The sequence below is a fragment of the Phocoena sinus genome, chromosome 9, assembly GCF_008692025.1.
Source record: "Phocoena sinus isolate mPhoSin1 chromosome 9, mPhoSin1.pri, whole genome shotgun sequence".
Classification (NCBI taxonomy): Eukaryota; Metazoa; Chordata; class Mammalia; order Artiodactyla; family Phocoenidae; genus Phocoena; species Phocoena sinus.
The window spans coordinates 44,655,052-44,671,034 of NC_045771.1; the positions used below are offsets into that span (position 1 = coordinate 44,655,052).

At 40.9% G+C, this 15,983-nt stretch overlaps 1 protein-coding gene across 8 annotated transcripts in view; it reads left to right on the plus strand.

Moving 5' to 3' along the window:
• KBTBD2 (kelch repeat and BTB domain containing 2) overlaps positions 1-15,983 on the plus strand; it is a 73,115-nt gene that overhangs the window by 33,157 nt on the left and 23,975 nt on the right. Inside the window, exons 1-2 of one of the 8 annotated variants that reach the window (XM_032642366.1) lie at positions 12,582-13,142; positions 14,214-14,294. The exons of 5 other annotated variants lie outside the window; for them this stretch is intronic. The gene's annotated coding sequence lies outside the window, so the exon portion shown is untranslated. Of the gene's footprint in view, positions 1-12,581; positions 13,143-14,213; positions 14,295-15,983 lie in introns of those variants that run through there. 2 more of the 8 variants (XR_004351348.1, XM_032642365.1) reach the window with 2 other exon arrangements.

A 15,983-nucleotide genomic window follows, 5' to 3' on the forward strand; every position in this document is an offset into this window, starting at 1 on the left:
GTTTTTCCATTTCTTGATTTGGTTTTGATGACTTGAATTTTTCTAGGGATTTGCCCTTTTTGTCTGAGTTTCCCAGTTTATAGGCATAAAACTTTTCATAATTTTTGATTTTTTAAAAGTGCTTGTGATATCTGTAAATATGTTCCCATTTTGATATTTAATGTTCTTTGTCCTCTATATTCTTTCCTGATCAATGTGCTCAAAACTATATCCATTTCATTATTCTGATTAAAGAACCAACTGTTTTGTGTTGTTCCTCTCCTTTATTTCCTATGTAATAATTACTGTTCTTTTATTTCTATTCTTAAATGTCTTTGGGTTTCCTCTGTTGTTTGCTTTTCTAGCTTATGAGTTGGACATTTACCTAATTAATTTAATTTTTATTCCTTATACATATATATGTTTAAAGCTATAAATTTCCTTCTAAATACTTCTTTAGTTGTGTTTCACAAGTTTTGTTGAGAAGCAGTCTCATAGTCATTTATTTCTAAAATTTTCTAATTTCCACTCTGCTCCTTTTTCTAATTACAATATGCTTTCTGTCATGATCCTTGAATTATTAAGAGCTAGGTTTTTCAATTTACAAACATCAGATTATTTTGGTTTATGTTTTATTAATGATTTCCAATTATATTGCATTTTGGTCAAAATACATGATTTGTAAGTTACCAATAATTTGGTATTTGTTTGGACTTGTCTTATAGCCTTGTAAGTATTCATATTTTGTAAATGATTATAGTAAACTTGAAAAGAAGTTTTATCCACTAATTATTAGATGCTCCTTATTTATAAATATCCTTTAGATCCAATATTTTTCTGTTCAATTTCTCTATACCCTTACTAATTTTTGGTCTACTTGATGTATAATTTACTGAGTTACACGTGTTTGAAATCTCCCATCATGAGACAGAATTTTCACTAGTAGAGGAGAGAGTTAAAAATATGGAAAGGGGGAATGAATCCACTATTGTTGGATTGGAATCAGAGATGTTAGTGTGAACTCATGGCATGTATATAGATAGATATAGATAGATAGGGATAGTATATATGTATATATGTTGATATAAATGAGTGTATATACATGTAAGTATGTACATATATATATGTGTATGTGTATGTATGTGCTTACATCTGTTTTCTGGTTCTGTTTGCTGAGAGGGCCTAAAGAAATAATACCTTAGGGACAAGGAGCACACCTAGCCCTCAAATCTTGGTTTCTAAATGCCATTCTCCACTCAAAGGAATCAGAGCTTGGAGAAATGGCTGTTTCTAGGACAGGCAAATACAGAGAATCACAATTTACTGGAGAAGCTCAAGAGCAGCAACCTGTATGGGAACTAGCACTCAGTAGGGAAACCTGAACTGTAATTGACAAATTGCTGGAGGCTCAGTTTTGACAAGTCTGAGAAATAAAAACTCCAGGTAAGCCCAGTCATTGGTGGAGCCCCCACACTTTTATGAGTTTTACCTCCTGGAGCTCTACAGTTTTCTCATGGTACATATTGGAGAATAATCCCAGAGTGCTTTCAGCAGGGGTATCAGAAAAGGAACCATTTTAAAATATGCCAGATCATTCTATTCTTCTTAACAAGGTCTGCCCTCAGGAGAAACTGTTCAGAGCCTACCCTTCTGGGGTTTTATCAGAACCTAAACTACTTCTGGGAAGGAAAGTTCCCACTACACACACTCTAGCTGTCCTGTCCCACCTAAGGGTTGGGAGGTGGGACAGAGAGACATGTGTGAAGTTCACAATCAGAGATTTAAGCTCACTAAAAGACTGAGACATAATCGTAGGAATATAGAACACTTGCCCTGACCCCATACCGTACCACTACATTGCTAAAAGCCAATTTACAGCAGTTCTTCAGCCAGTACCCATAATGTACTTTACCCAGTGCATTATGTCCAGCTATCTAGAAGGAAATTACAAGATACATTAAAGGGCAAAGACCACAGTTTGAAGGTACAGAAGAGGTATCAAATGTGGCAAAGATGTTGGAATTATTAGACCTGGATTTTGAAACAACTGTGATTAATATTCTAAGGGCTCTAATAGATAAAGTAGACAGCATGCAAGAACAGATGCTAATGTAAGCAGAGAGATGAAAATTCTAATAAAGAATCAAAGAGAAATGCTGGAGATCAAAAACATAACAAAATGAAGAATGCCTTTGATGAACTCATTAGTAGACTGGACACAGCTGAAGAAAATCTCTGAGCTTGAGAATATGAGAATATAATAATAGAATTAAAAACTTCAAAAATTGAAAAAAGACTGAAAACAGCGAACAAAATACTTAAAAATTGGGAAAACTGTAAAAGGTGAAACATAAACATAATGGGAATACCAGGAGGAGAAGAAAGAGAAAAGAACAGAAGCAACATATGAAGCAATAATGACTGAGAATTTCCCCCAAATTAATGTCAGACACTAAACCACAGATCCAGGAAGCTCAGATAACACCAAGCATGATCAACCCAAAAAAAAAAAAAAAAAAAGCCTACACCTAGGCATATCATTTTCTAACTATAGAAAATGCAAGCTAAAGGAAAAAATCCTGAAAGAAGTCAGAGGAGAAAAACACTTTTACTTATAGATGAGCAAAGATAAGAATTACATCTAACTTTTTCTTAGAAACCATGCAAGCAAGAAGACAATGGAATGAATACTTAAAATGTTGAGAGAAAAAAACCAATCCACCAACCTAGAAATCTGTACCCTGTGAAATTATCTTTCAAATGTGAAGGAGAAATAAAGAATTTCTCAGACAAACAAAAATTGAGGAAATTTGTTGCCAGTGGACCTGCCTTGCAAGAAATGTTAAAAGAAGTCTTTAGAGAGAAGCAAAATGATATAGGTCAGAAACTCAGATCTGACCTATAAAGAAAAGATCATTACAGAAGGAATATGTGAAGGTAAAATAAAAACTTTATTTTTCTTATTCCTAATCTGACAGATAAAAGTTTACTCTAATAATAGCAATAGTGTATTCAATTATGTATGCTTTTGTGTATACATGTTTATATATGCTTACCTGTAATTGAAATGAATGATAGTAATGATAAAAAGGTCAGGAAGTAGGAATTAGGAATTAGTAAGGTACTCATACTATTGGTGGAATCAGTATAGTGTTATTTGAAAGTGGACTTGGATTTGTTGTAAATGTATATAGCAATCTCTAGGGCAACCACTAAAAAGAGCAAAAGCAGAAGTACAACTGATAGGCTAAGAAAAAACAGAATCATTTAATATGGTCAGTAAGAACCACAAGAGGCAGAAAAGAGTGGAAGACAAAAATGGGGACAAAGAAAAAGGGCAAGAAGTAGAAAACAGTAATGTATATGGTAGATATTAATTTAACTATAATGGGTAATCAGTCTGGATGTCAGTGATCTCAATGCACCAAATAAAAGATGCAGATTGACAGAATGGATCAAAAAATAAGATTCAACAAGAAATTGACTTTAAATATTAAGACACACGGGGACCAAAAGTAAATGGATGGAGAAAGATGTACCATACTAGGACTTATCTAAAGAAAATGGGAGGGAACTTTCCTGGTGGTGCAGTGGTTAAGAATCTGCCTGCCAACACAGGGGACACAGGTTCAAGCCCTGGTCCAGGAAGATCCCACATGATGCGGAGCAACTAAGCCCGTGCACCACAACTACTGAGCCTGTGCTCTAGAGCCTGCATGCCACGACTACTAAGCCCAAGTGCCACAACTACTGAAGTCCACACGCCTAGAGCCTGTGCTTTGCAACAAGAGAAGCCGCTGTGATGAGAAGCCTGTGCACCACAACAAAGAGTAGCCCCCGTTCGACGCAACTAAAGAAAGCCTGCACACAGCAATGAAGACCCAACACGGCCAAAAATAAATAAATAAATAAATAAATTAATTAAAAAAAAAGAATCCACCTGCCAATTGAGGGGACACAGGTTTGAGCCCTGGTCCAGGAAGATCCCACATGCTGTGGAGCAGCTAAGCCTGTGTGCCACAACTACTGAGCCTGAGCTCTAGAGCCCTCAAGCCACAACTACTGAGCCCTTACGCCACAACTACTGAAGCCCATGTGCCTAGAACCCGTGCTCCACAACAAGAGAAGCCACCACAATGAGAAGCCCACACACCGCAATGAAGAGTAGCCCCTGCTCACCACAACTAGAGAAAGGCCACATGCAGCAACGAAGACCCAACACAGCCAATAAATAAATAAATAAATTTATTAAAAAAAGAAAGGAAGTGGGAGTAGTCATATTTATTTCAGACAGAGAAGATTTCAGAGCAAGGAAAGTGATCAGGAAATAAAGAGGGGTATGTCATAATGATAAAAATGTCAGTTTTCAAAGAAGACATAATAATCCTTAACATGTATGTGCCTAACAACAGTGTCAAACTAAGTGAGGCAAAAACTGATAGAAATGCAAGGAGAAATAGATGAATCCACTATTGTAATTGGAGACTTCAGTACCCCTCTATCAGAAATGAGCAAATCCAGCAGACAGAAGATCAGTAAGGATACAGATGAACTCAACACCATCAATCCCCTGGATAAAATGGACATCTATAGACTACTTTATTCAACAGTAGCAGAATATACATTCTTCTCAAGTTCATGTGTAACATTATATTTAATGGTGAGAAACTTGAAGGCTTCCCACTAATATCTGCTACAAGGCAAGTAGCACTGCTTTTCAACATCATACTGGAAGTCCTAGCTAATGCAATAAAATAAGAAAATGATAATAAAGGTATACTAATTGGGAAAAAAGAAATAAAACTGTCTTTGTCTGCAGAATACATGATCTTCCATGTAGAAAATCCAAAAGAATGGGTAAGAAAACTCATGGAACTTAATATGCAATTATAGCAAGGTTGCAAGATACAAGGTTATTATTCAAGAATCAATCACTTTCACATTTGCCAGCAATGAAAATTTCCAATTTGAAATAAAAGACACATTATACAAGCACCCTCTAAGAATGACATATTTAAGTATAAATCTGACAAAATATTTATAAGATCTATGAGAAAAACTACAAAACTGATGAAAGATATCAAAGAACTAAGTTAATGGAGAGATGTTCTATGTTCATGGATAGGAAGACTCAATCTTTTCAAGATGTCAGTTCTCCCAAACTTGATCTCTAGATCCAGTGCAATCCCAATCAAAATCCCAGCAAGTTATTTCATGGCTATCTAGAAACTGATTCTAAAGCCTATATGGACAAGCAGACTTAGAACAGTTGACTCAATATTGAAGGAGAACAACAAAGTTAGAGGAATGACACTACCCAACTTCAAGATTTACTGTAAAGCTATGGTAGTAGAGACAATGTGGTACTGGCAAAAGAATAGACAAAACAATCAATGTAATCTAATAGAGAGCCCACAAATAGACCAACATAAACATAGTCAACTGATCTTTGACAAAGGAGCAAAGGCAATACAGTGGAGCAAAGATAGTATTTTCAACAAATGATGCTGGAACTATGGGACGTCCACATGCAAAAAAAAAAAAAAAAGAATATACACAGACCTTACACCCTTCACAAAAAGTAACTCAAAATGGATCATAGATCTAAATGTAAAATGATGCAAAATTATAAAACTCCTAGAGGATAACAGAAGAGAAAACCACAATGACCGTGGGTATGGTGATGACTTTTTAGTGACAATTCCAGTGGCATAATCCATGTAAGAAAGAATTGATAAACTGGACTTCATTAAAAATTAAAAACTCTGGGAAAGATACTGTCAAGTGAATGAAAAGACAAGCCACAGACTGGGAGAAAATATTTGCAAAAGGCATATCCGATAAAGGACTGTTATCCAAAATATACAAAGAACTCTTAAAACTCAACCCTAAGGAAACCAACACCTCAATTTGAAAAGAGATCACAGACCTTAACGGATACCTCACCAAAGAAGATATACAGATGGCAAGTAAACATGTGAAGAGATGCTCCACATCATTATATCACTAGGGAAATGCAAATTAAAACAACAGTGAGATACAACTACATACCTATTGGAATGGCCAAAATCCTGAACACTGACAACACCAAAGGCTAGTGAGGATGTAGAGCAATAGGAACTCTCACTCATTGCTGGTGGGAATGTAAAATGGTATAGCTGCTTTGGAAGAGAGTGTGGCAGTTTCTTACAAAACTAAACATATTCGTACCATACAATCCAGCCAACCATTAAAAATGCACATTTTCTGCCACTATGACAGTAGCAGTTTTGCTAGATAAAGTACTAAGGACTTTCATGACTTTTAGAATTACAGTACTTTTGAAGCCAAGACGACTTAAGCGTAAGACAAAGTTATCTCATTTTAACATCACGATAGACCTAGGAAGTAGGTACTATTATTATTTTTCCCAATCTATAGATGAGAAAACTGAGGCTTGGGTAGATTAGGTAATTTGCTTTAGATCACAGATCTAGTAAGTGACAAAGCCAGGCCTCTTTCCAGTGTTTTCTTGTTGTTGTTTTGTTTTAACCTTTTTTTTTTGGTAAAATATACAGAAAAATTATCATTTTAAGCATAAGTAGCATTAAGTACATTCACAGTGTTGTGCAAGCATCACCACTATCTGTATTCAGAACTTTTTCATCATCCCCAAACAAATTCTGTATCCACTAAACAAGAACTCCTCATTCTCCCTGCCACCAGCCCCTGACAACTACCGTTCTACCTTTGTCTCTATGAATTTGACTACTCTATGTACCTCATGTAAGTGGAATCATATAATGTTTATCCTTTGATGCCTAGCTTATTTTGCTCAGCATAATGTCTTCAAGGTTTATCCACAATGTAGCATGTGTTTTCTTCTTTTTAAAGGCTGAATAATATTATATTCCCATTGCAATAATATCCCAATGTATATATCACATTTTGTTTCTCCATGTGTCTATTGATGGACATTTGTTCCTACCTTTTGGCTATTGTACTATTATGTACATGTGTGTACAAATATATGCTTGAGTCCCTGCTTTCGGTTCTTTTGGGTGTATACCTAGGAGTGGAATTGCTGGAGAGTATAGTAATTCTCTGTTTAACATGTGGAAAAGAACATAATTTTAATTACTGTTATTTATTTATTAATAATTTATTTATTTTTGGCTGTGTTGGGTCTTTGTTGCTGCACACAGGCTTTCTCTAGTTGTGGCAAGTGAGGGCTACTCTTTGTTGCGGTGTGCGGGCTTCTCATTGCAGTGGCTTCTCTTGTTGTGGAGCATGGGCTCTAGGTGTGCGGGCTTCAGTAGTTGTGGCACACGGGCTCAGTAATTGTGGCACGCGGGCTCAGTAGTTGTGGCACGTGGGCTCAGTAGTTGTGGCTCGCGGGCTCTAGAGCACAGACTCAGTAGTTGTGGTGCACGGGCTTAGTTGCTCTGCGGCATGCGGGATCTTCCCGGACCAGGGCTCGAACCCGTGTCCCCTGAATTGGCAGGCGGATTCTTGACCACTGCACCACCAGGGAAGCCCTACTGTTAGTTATTAAATGAATACTGTGTGCTAGGCACTTTACTTATATTGTCTTGAATCCTTGTACAATCTTAAGGTATAGTATGCCCATTTATTATATGAGGATATAGGCTTAGAGAGGTTAAATAACTTGCCAGGAAGATGTAGCTACTGAATGGCGAGTTGATAAAACCCAGTCCAGTGCTCTTCCTGAAGTATACTCTCGTTTACCATGTTGGTCTCGTGGATTGATTGTCTTTGTAGCAGGCATTGTTGCTAGTTTTACTAGTGGTCTCACCCACTTCTTCCTTGCTGGGAGAACCACAATTTTGTCCAGATAAAGAAAAGCAATGTGTTCAGAGAAAGTGGGTCTTTTACCCCTCTAGCCCCATCAATGTCTGAAAACCAACTACAGGAATCTCATTTTCCTGGGCAAGAAGATATCAGAATAAGAGGAACTTTGCTGAAGATTCTGGGAAATATTTTTCCTATCTGTTAATCCAAGAGAAGGGAGAAGAAAAATCACCTCCTTTTCCTTCCTGCTCATACTATTTAAACCATGTTACTGAGATAATATGGTAGTTCCTAAGATTTGAAGTGATACACGGAAGCAGTTGGCTGGGAGAAAAGAAAGCAGTAAAACAGAGTAGTTAAAATCATAGACACTGGAGCCAGGCAGCCTAGATTTTAATCCTGGCTCTGCTAATTTATTAGTAGTGTGATCCAGAGTGAGTTACTTAACTTCTTTGTGCCTTAGTCACTTCAACTGTAAAGTGGAGACAATAGCAGCAAACTCATATAGTTGTTGTAAGGATTAAATGAGTTGATATAAAGTTCCTAGTACATAATAAGTACTCACCAGGAGTTAGATTTTGTTTTGTTTCTGTTATTATTGGTGTAGAACAAAGACCTCAGACACTCAGGCTGGTAGACATACTATCCCTTGAGTGAGACCTGCAGTTACTAACAGCCTAGCTTGCTTTCCTCTGCTAACACACAAACTACTCAGGTTGCATTTTGACTTTTTGGGACACTGCTACTTTTTGCTTCTACTCTACTACTTACTCTTCATACTGTCTTTCTACAACACAAAACTGATTCCACTGCTAGGTCCCCATTAACTTTAGGATAGAGTCCAAACTTAACCTATAAGCAGCTTCATGATCTGTATCTACCTCTTGCTTTCCTCTCCAGATACCCTGTCATTCCCCCACAAATACTCCATGTTCTAGTCATGGCTAATGACCTTGTTCACCCAACAAATATTTATGAGTGCCTAGACACTCACTGTGTAAGGCATTGGAGAGTCAACAAGATATGAAAGGGGTTTCTGCATTCATGGAGCTTACATTATAAAAACATTTAATTATAACCATCAGAAGGGCTGTGAGTTAAAAATACTGTGTACAATGAAAACTTAATAGTGAAACCCACCAGCTCGTTTGTTTAAACCTCTATCCTTGATCCCTGCTATGTTCCTCTGCTGGTCCCCTTCTTTTTCTGCCTACCCTGCTCCACTTCTTCTGAAAAAACTTTCTTGAGCTTCTTGTTTTTCTTACGCACTCTTATAGCACCAGTGTACATATTGCTTTCACAGAATTTATCCTACTGTTGATTTGCTTGGGTCTTTTCCTCCAACATTCCTATTCCTCTATGAGTCTTTTATCTGTATCCTAGGGTACTAAAGCAAATCTTTGTTGAATGAATGATATCCACTTTCTAAAACTTCTTATCTTGAAATAATTATAGACTCAGAAGTTGCAGAAATAGTACAGAGGGTTCCTTGTGTACCCATCACCCAACTTCCTACAGTGGTAACGTCTTATATAACTATAGTACGTTATCAAAACTAGGAGACTGACATTGGCACAGTGCAATTAATTAGACTATAGGCCTTACTCAGATTTCATCACCTTTTATATGCACTTATTTTTTGGTAGGTGTTATATGTAGTTCTATTAAACTTTATCATATGTATATGTTTATAATTATACCAGAATCAAGATACAGAAATGTTTTGTTACCATAAAGAACTCCCTTGTGCTACCCAGTAATAATGATGTCCATTTTAACTAGATTTTCTCTGTATATAATACAGGGAAGCAAGATGGAGAGGGTATACAGTTGACCCTTGAACAACATGGGGGTTAGGGGCACTGACCCTTCTCTAAGTACATGTACTTTATAGTGGGCCCTCCCTATCTGCAATTCCACACCTGCAGATTCAATCAACTGTGGATTGTGTACTGTCCCCCATCACAGATGGCCTGGTAACTTCCTCCCCCAAATCCAAGGTTTTTAAATACGTAAAATTAACATTAAGAATATTTTAGATTATCTTAATATCTTAAATGATTATGATGTGTAACATCAGAAATGGTTAAGCATCCCAGGAAATCATTTGTTTTCTTTCTAGAATCATGACAATGTTTAAAATGAAGTCTTAGAAGAATTGTTTCATGGCCATTGGCACTTAATTGAAAGAAAATGCCTTATTAACTAAAGAGGAATGCTTAAAACAATGTCATGTGCCTAATTTTGGATATAGATCACATGGGAGCTACTTTACATTGTAAAAAAAAAATAGTATAATAGCTAGAAAATACTGATTTATGATCTCCCTAAACTGGACCCTCAAACTAGCTGTGATTGTTCCGCTTCCAAGCTAAGAGGTGAAATCTGTAAAGAAGTCAAGGTGGTGTTGATGCTCATAATGCCAAGCACCCTATAGTTGTTCTACCACAGCAGCTGCAAGGAGTCAGCCTCCTCTGACTGCAGCAGGCACTTCTTCCTGATTGTTCCAGTTCCCTCTGAGGATTTTTAAGGGGATGGCAACTTTGAGGAGAGAAGGAATGGTAAACAATTACAAATATTTGAGGATACATTTTCAACCTGTTCTTTTCCCAGTTAAGATAAAACACCAAAAAGATTGGCTTCTTTGAAACTCTAGAAACTTCAATCCAGGCTACCGGCCCACAGTGTTTTTTTTTTTTTTTCACAGTGTTTTAAATGTTAAAAAGTGATGCTTTAAGTATTAACCAAGTAGCAGACTGCTATTTGTCTGACCCAAATAGCCTTTTGCTAGAGCTTGGAAAAACTAAGTCCTCACAGGTATAGTTGGCTGAAAGACAGTTCTAGAAAATGAGATGTATGTGAGAGTCAGCTGAGTTGGGGGTATGGAGTATTATCCTGAGAAAGCTTTTACTTTCCTGGAAAAAAAGAAAAAGGTGGCTGAAGCCACTCCTTTCCCTATCCTCCTGCCTTGAACAACGGGGTGTAAAGAGTAAAACTGCTGCAACCACCTTGCAACCATGTGAGAAATGTCAGGATAATCACAGAAATTGTGGCTCTCCTGTTCTCGAGCTGTTGAATCAACGATAACCAACTACCTGCAGACTTAGGTGACTAAAGAGACGCTTCTTTAAGCCATTGCAATATAATGTTTTTTAATTCGCAGCCATATGCATTCCTAACTGTGCAGCTATTAAAATGACACCTTTTTAGTACTCTCTTTCATCCTCACTATTAGCTACTCTTCCTATAGTTACTGCTATTACTATCTAGTCACCCTAACTGGAAAACTCAGTCATCCTTCACTTATTTTCCCTCATCCTCTTAGTAACCAAGTCTTGTTTATTATATCTAGCTAGTTTCAAGTCCACCTCTGCTTCACTGTCTTCGCTGCCACTACGTTAGTTTGGAGTCTCTCTCCACCTCCTGTCTGGACTATTTTTACAGCCCCCTAATTAGATAGTATCCCCACATCCAGTCCGAGATCCACCATGCTTCAGAATTATTTTTCTAAAACCTTATAAGATACTCTTCTCCTTAAAAATCTTAAATGGCTCTCAGTCCTCTAGAGGAGGAAAGACAAACTCCTTTTTTTGTTGTTTCTGCCTTCTTGTTTAGGCTTTGCATCTCCAGGATCCAGTCTGGCCCAGAGTAGGAGCTCAGGTGTTTTGTTAAATGACTGAATCTTCTGTATGGCTTCTTTGTTGTTAAATATCAAAACACGTAAACATTTAATCAGACTAAGCAGCGTGATGGCATCCTGGATAGTCAATAAAGATTTGCTGAGTTAATCTAGTTTCTGGATTCTACTGTAAAATCCTTTATCAGTAGTCCCAGATATACACATCTTGGTGTGTATTCAATTGATTTAATCTGGCCTAAAGAAAGAGGCTCTTCAGTAACGTGTACGCATTTAGTTTATAACTGGTCACGTACATCCTCCAGACTGGGTTTGTGCCAAGAAAGGAAGTTACGAAGGTGGGTGAAGAAGCCTATATGGGCATTTCTGACAATTTTCGATCTGTGAATTACTGCTATCAAACGAGAGAGTAAATCTACGACTTCCTGCAGGCTCGCAAGCCATACCAAGTTAACCGCACCAGTGTGGGCCACAGCCTACAGCTGCTACAAAGGCTTTGCTTTGTGAAGCGGAAGGCTCTTCTTGGGAACTTACTGCGGGGAGCGGGGAGCCGCTGCATCACAGCACAAACTAGCTCAAGGCTTCCCGTGCAGAGCTTCCCCAGAACTGCGGGCTCTTTCAGGTGCTGCTTCGAGTTTTTCCTTGGCCTAGAGACCAGGACATGAAGCCTCTCTTGATGAGATCAAGAAAACGGAGAGTGCTTTGATACGTGCAGAGCGTGTTTTGGAGAGCAGGGGTCGAGGAGACAAAGCCCACTCAGCCAGCCGCCCAACATCTCCCTTTCTTCCCTGGTCCTGTGTTGTTTAGTCCTCCTCATTTCCACTCCCCGACTCAGCCTGCAAATTTCTATATTTCAAGAGGGAAAAATCACTCTACGGCATAAAACCTGGTGCCCTGCTGTCCGCATTTCCTAGCACTGAATTTCTCCCGCCTCCCTTTTCGCCGGGCTAGGCCTGAAGCCTTCACCGCCCGAACCCCCTGGCGTCCCAGGCCCGGGCGTCTCGGGGGCGACCCCTCCGCCGCGCACGCGCCCTACGCGAGATCTCCGCTAACCTTCTCCAGAAAACCCCTTCAAAAGCGTTTCCCCTTCACCTCGCGCCTTCCCCGCCCTTCCGGCTCTTCCTCCACGCGCCTGCGCGGACCCAATTGTTTTGGCTTTCCGGTGGGACCCGGCAAAGGAAAAGGGCGGGGGAACCGAGGGTAAGGGCGGGCGGGGGCGTCTCAAGAACCCGGGAAACTGCAAAATTGACGTTTGTGCCGCTAGACGCGGGCGAGCAGCGGAAAGGGAAACCTGGCGAAGGCTGGCCACGGTCCGCTGTCCGCGCGTTCCCGGGCCTCAGAAGGGGCCCGCCAAGGGAGCGAGAGCGCGCCGCAGGGGCGGGGCGGGAGCGGCTAGCCGGGCGTTTCGCGGCCCCGGGGCTGACGAGGCGGCGCGGGCAGGCTGCGCGGCTCCCGTGGGAGGAGTCTGGCGGTGGTCGGGCCTTGTGGAGAGTGCAGCTGCGCCCAGAGAGGACGCTGCTTTCCGCTCAGGACGGACCAGCCGAGGGAGGGCGCGAGGGGAAACCGGAAGGAAGGGGAGGCGGCGGCGCCAGCCTTCCTCGGAGGGAAGCAGAAGCGAGACCCCGGCCCTAGTCGCGGCAGCAGGGCCACGCCCCCGCCGCCGCGCGTGAGGGGCCCAGTGTCTTCGTGGCCACCGGCCGCATCGGATCCCAATCCTCGGGACTGAGGGACTCGGGTGAGCAGGCGTCGCCAGCGCCGGGCGGGGGTACCCGGGGACGACCTGTGGAGGAATTGGGGGAGGAGGGCCGCGGCGGGAGGGGGCTCGGCCCTTTGTGGCTCGGCGGGCGGGGGGCGGCGGCGGCATCTTTCAAACCAGAGACACTTCCGCTGCGGGCGGGGGAGGGGCGCGGGCGGCTGGCGCCTCCCTCCACCCCCGGCGGCGGCCCCTCTGCGGCTCTGCCTCCGGCCGGTGCTTGGGGCAGGGGCGGCGGGGCTTGCCACTCGCGGGGGCGTTTCCGGCCGCGGGTCTCCCAGGCGGCGCCCTGGCCCCGTCTGGCGCCCGCATTGCCAAAATGAAGCTGCTTCCCTTAAGGACTCGCGGCGTCTTCGCGAGACGGCAGTAGGAGGGCAAGACCTTCCTTGCATTTTTTTCCCGGTACTTTTGAAGTAACCAAGAGATGTCTAGATTAACTGAGGCCCCATTGTGATCTACTGATGATTTTAAAAAGAAAGCAGAAACTGCCCTTTGAAACGGAAAATTCTGTACGTATTTACTTTAGACTGTGAAATCGCTAACTTATTGAACTCGACCACCTTTCTCTTCCTATGAATTGAGAAACCGTAAGTGGAAGAATATCCCTTAGTTTGATGTGGTCCGGTTATTTTGAGTTAACAGGTTTTTTATTTCTCGTTTGTTGATCTAAGATCTCTTTTTATACTACCTCAAAGAGAGAATAATATACCCTCCAAAGACCTCTAGAATTGTCCGATGCCACGATTGCCCCTTCAAATGAAAATAGAAAAAGAATCTAAAAATGTAAAATTGACTATGAAAGGGTATGTTTGTGTGAAATATCTATCTTCTATATCAGTAGTGTTATAAAAACGTAAGGTACAGGACTGGTCACGTGTTGTTGACACATGAATCTGTACGTCTGGCTCACTTAGCATTCAGGCATTCAGAGACAGCCCTATCAGCAATGTGGTCTGACTAAAATTTTATTTTCTTCTATTGAGGCAACCAGTTAACTGGGTGGAATTAACAGAGTGGTTTTCCTTCTCTTTTCTTTTTTTTTTTTTAAGACAGGGTGTTCCCCCCCCCCCCCTTCCTGCTGTGTTGTGAATTTTTGCCTGAATTTGAGTGGTATGGACTTCACATCTCGCAATTGTGAGTGACTGACTTTAGTTAACCTTTGGTAATGACCTTTTTCCTGACTTTTTTTTAGAAGGACTTTTTCTGACTGAAAGTAAATCGAAAAGTCAAACCAGTCAGTTGTTTTCCAGTCTTGATGTAGAATTTTCCTAATGTTAAGCTTACTTCTTCACTTTGATCTTTTGTTGGTCTAGTGTTTATTGAAGTTGCTTTAGATTGGGCCCTGAAATTCTCAAGAAGTTGTTGTCCTCAGTAAACAGTACAGGGCTATGGCATTTCTGTTGAGCTTGCTTTATAGTTCGTGCTTTTCCACATAGTTCTGTTTTCTCGACAGTTTTGTAAGAAGAGTTCTAAGTGCTATAACTTTTCTCTCCTTTTTGCTCTCATAAGCAGTACCATAAAATCTGTTAGCTTTGATTATTCACACGCCCTTTAAGGAGATGGGTGGAAATAAAGGTGTCATAGTGCTTTAGTCCACAGTTCTCCATATATTTTCTTCTGGTTAATGGAAATAACGAGCTGTCTCATAAAATCCAAATATTGAGCACTGAATGTGTTTAAAGTGGATGGTAGGGACTTCTCTGGTGGTGCAGTGGTTAAGAATCTGCCTGCCAGTGCATGGGACACAGGTTCCATCCCTGGTCTGGGAAGATCCCACATGACGCGGAACAACTAAGCCCACGCACCACAACTGCTGAGCCCATGTGCTGCAACTACTGAAGCCCGCGCGCCTAGAGCCTGTGCTCTGAAACAAGAGAAGCCACCGCAATCAGAAGCCTGTGCACCGCAACGAAGAGTAGCCCCTGCTTGCCACAACTAGAGAAATCCCATGCGCAGCAACAAAGACCCAGTACAGCCAAAAAAAAGTAAAGTGGTTGGTAAATTCATAGAAACTTGAATGCAGTCACAAAAGCCAAAAGATACTTCGATTTTCCCAAAGATTTTACTCATATACTTAGAAAAGAGTTGTATTTTTTCTTGCTCTCGTTCCTAAGCCCAGGAAAAAGGATTGGTCCTGCTATCATAAAAAATATGAATGAAAATGTCAAAGACCTTCATTATATCTTAGTCTTATCATTTTCAGTTTTGTGGAGTTTGAATAGAGCAGATCATATTTAAATAACTCAGGGTATTGGAAATGATAAGTTGATTTCAAGTAACTTTTTTTTTTTTTTTTTTTTGCGGTACGCGGTCCTCTCACTGTTGTGGCCTCTCCCATTGCGGAGCGCACGCTCCAGATGCGCAGGCTCAGCGGCCATGGCTCACGGGCCCAGCTGCTCCGCGGCATGTGGGATCTTCCCAGACCGGGGCACGAACCCATGTCCCTTGCATCGGCAGGCGGACTCTCAGCCACTGCGCCACCAGGGAAGCCCTCAAGTAACTTTTTAAGTATATGAAGGTTACTCCTGGTTCCCTTGCTGGTTTTTTCAGTACCTAGATTCCTCTGTGTGGGAAGAAGGGATTATTGTAGAAAATTTGGAGAAAATGTAATCATTTAATGAGAGATGTTTTTTAAAGTCTTCCCTTTTTTTCTCAGCTCCACTCCCATACCTCTGACAAGTGGCAACATGTAGTAGGTTCCATGATAGGCAGGGGATTCTGAGTATTCCTCAGTTTACCCCCCCTTTTTTTTTAAAAGAAACTGAGACATTTAAATAGTCATAATCATCATTAAGCAGCTGTGCCCTTAATGACCTCATGAAT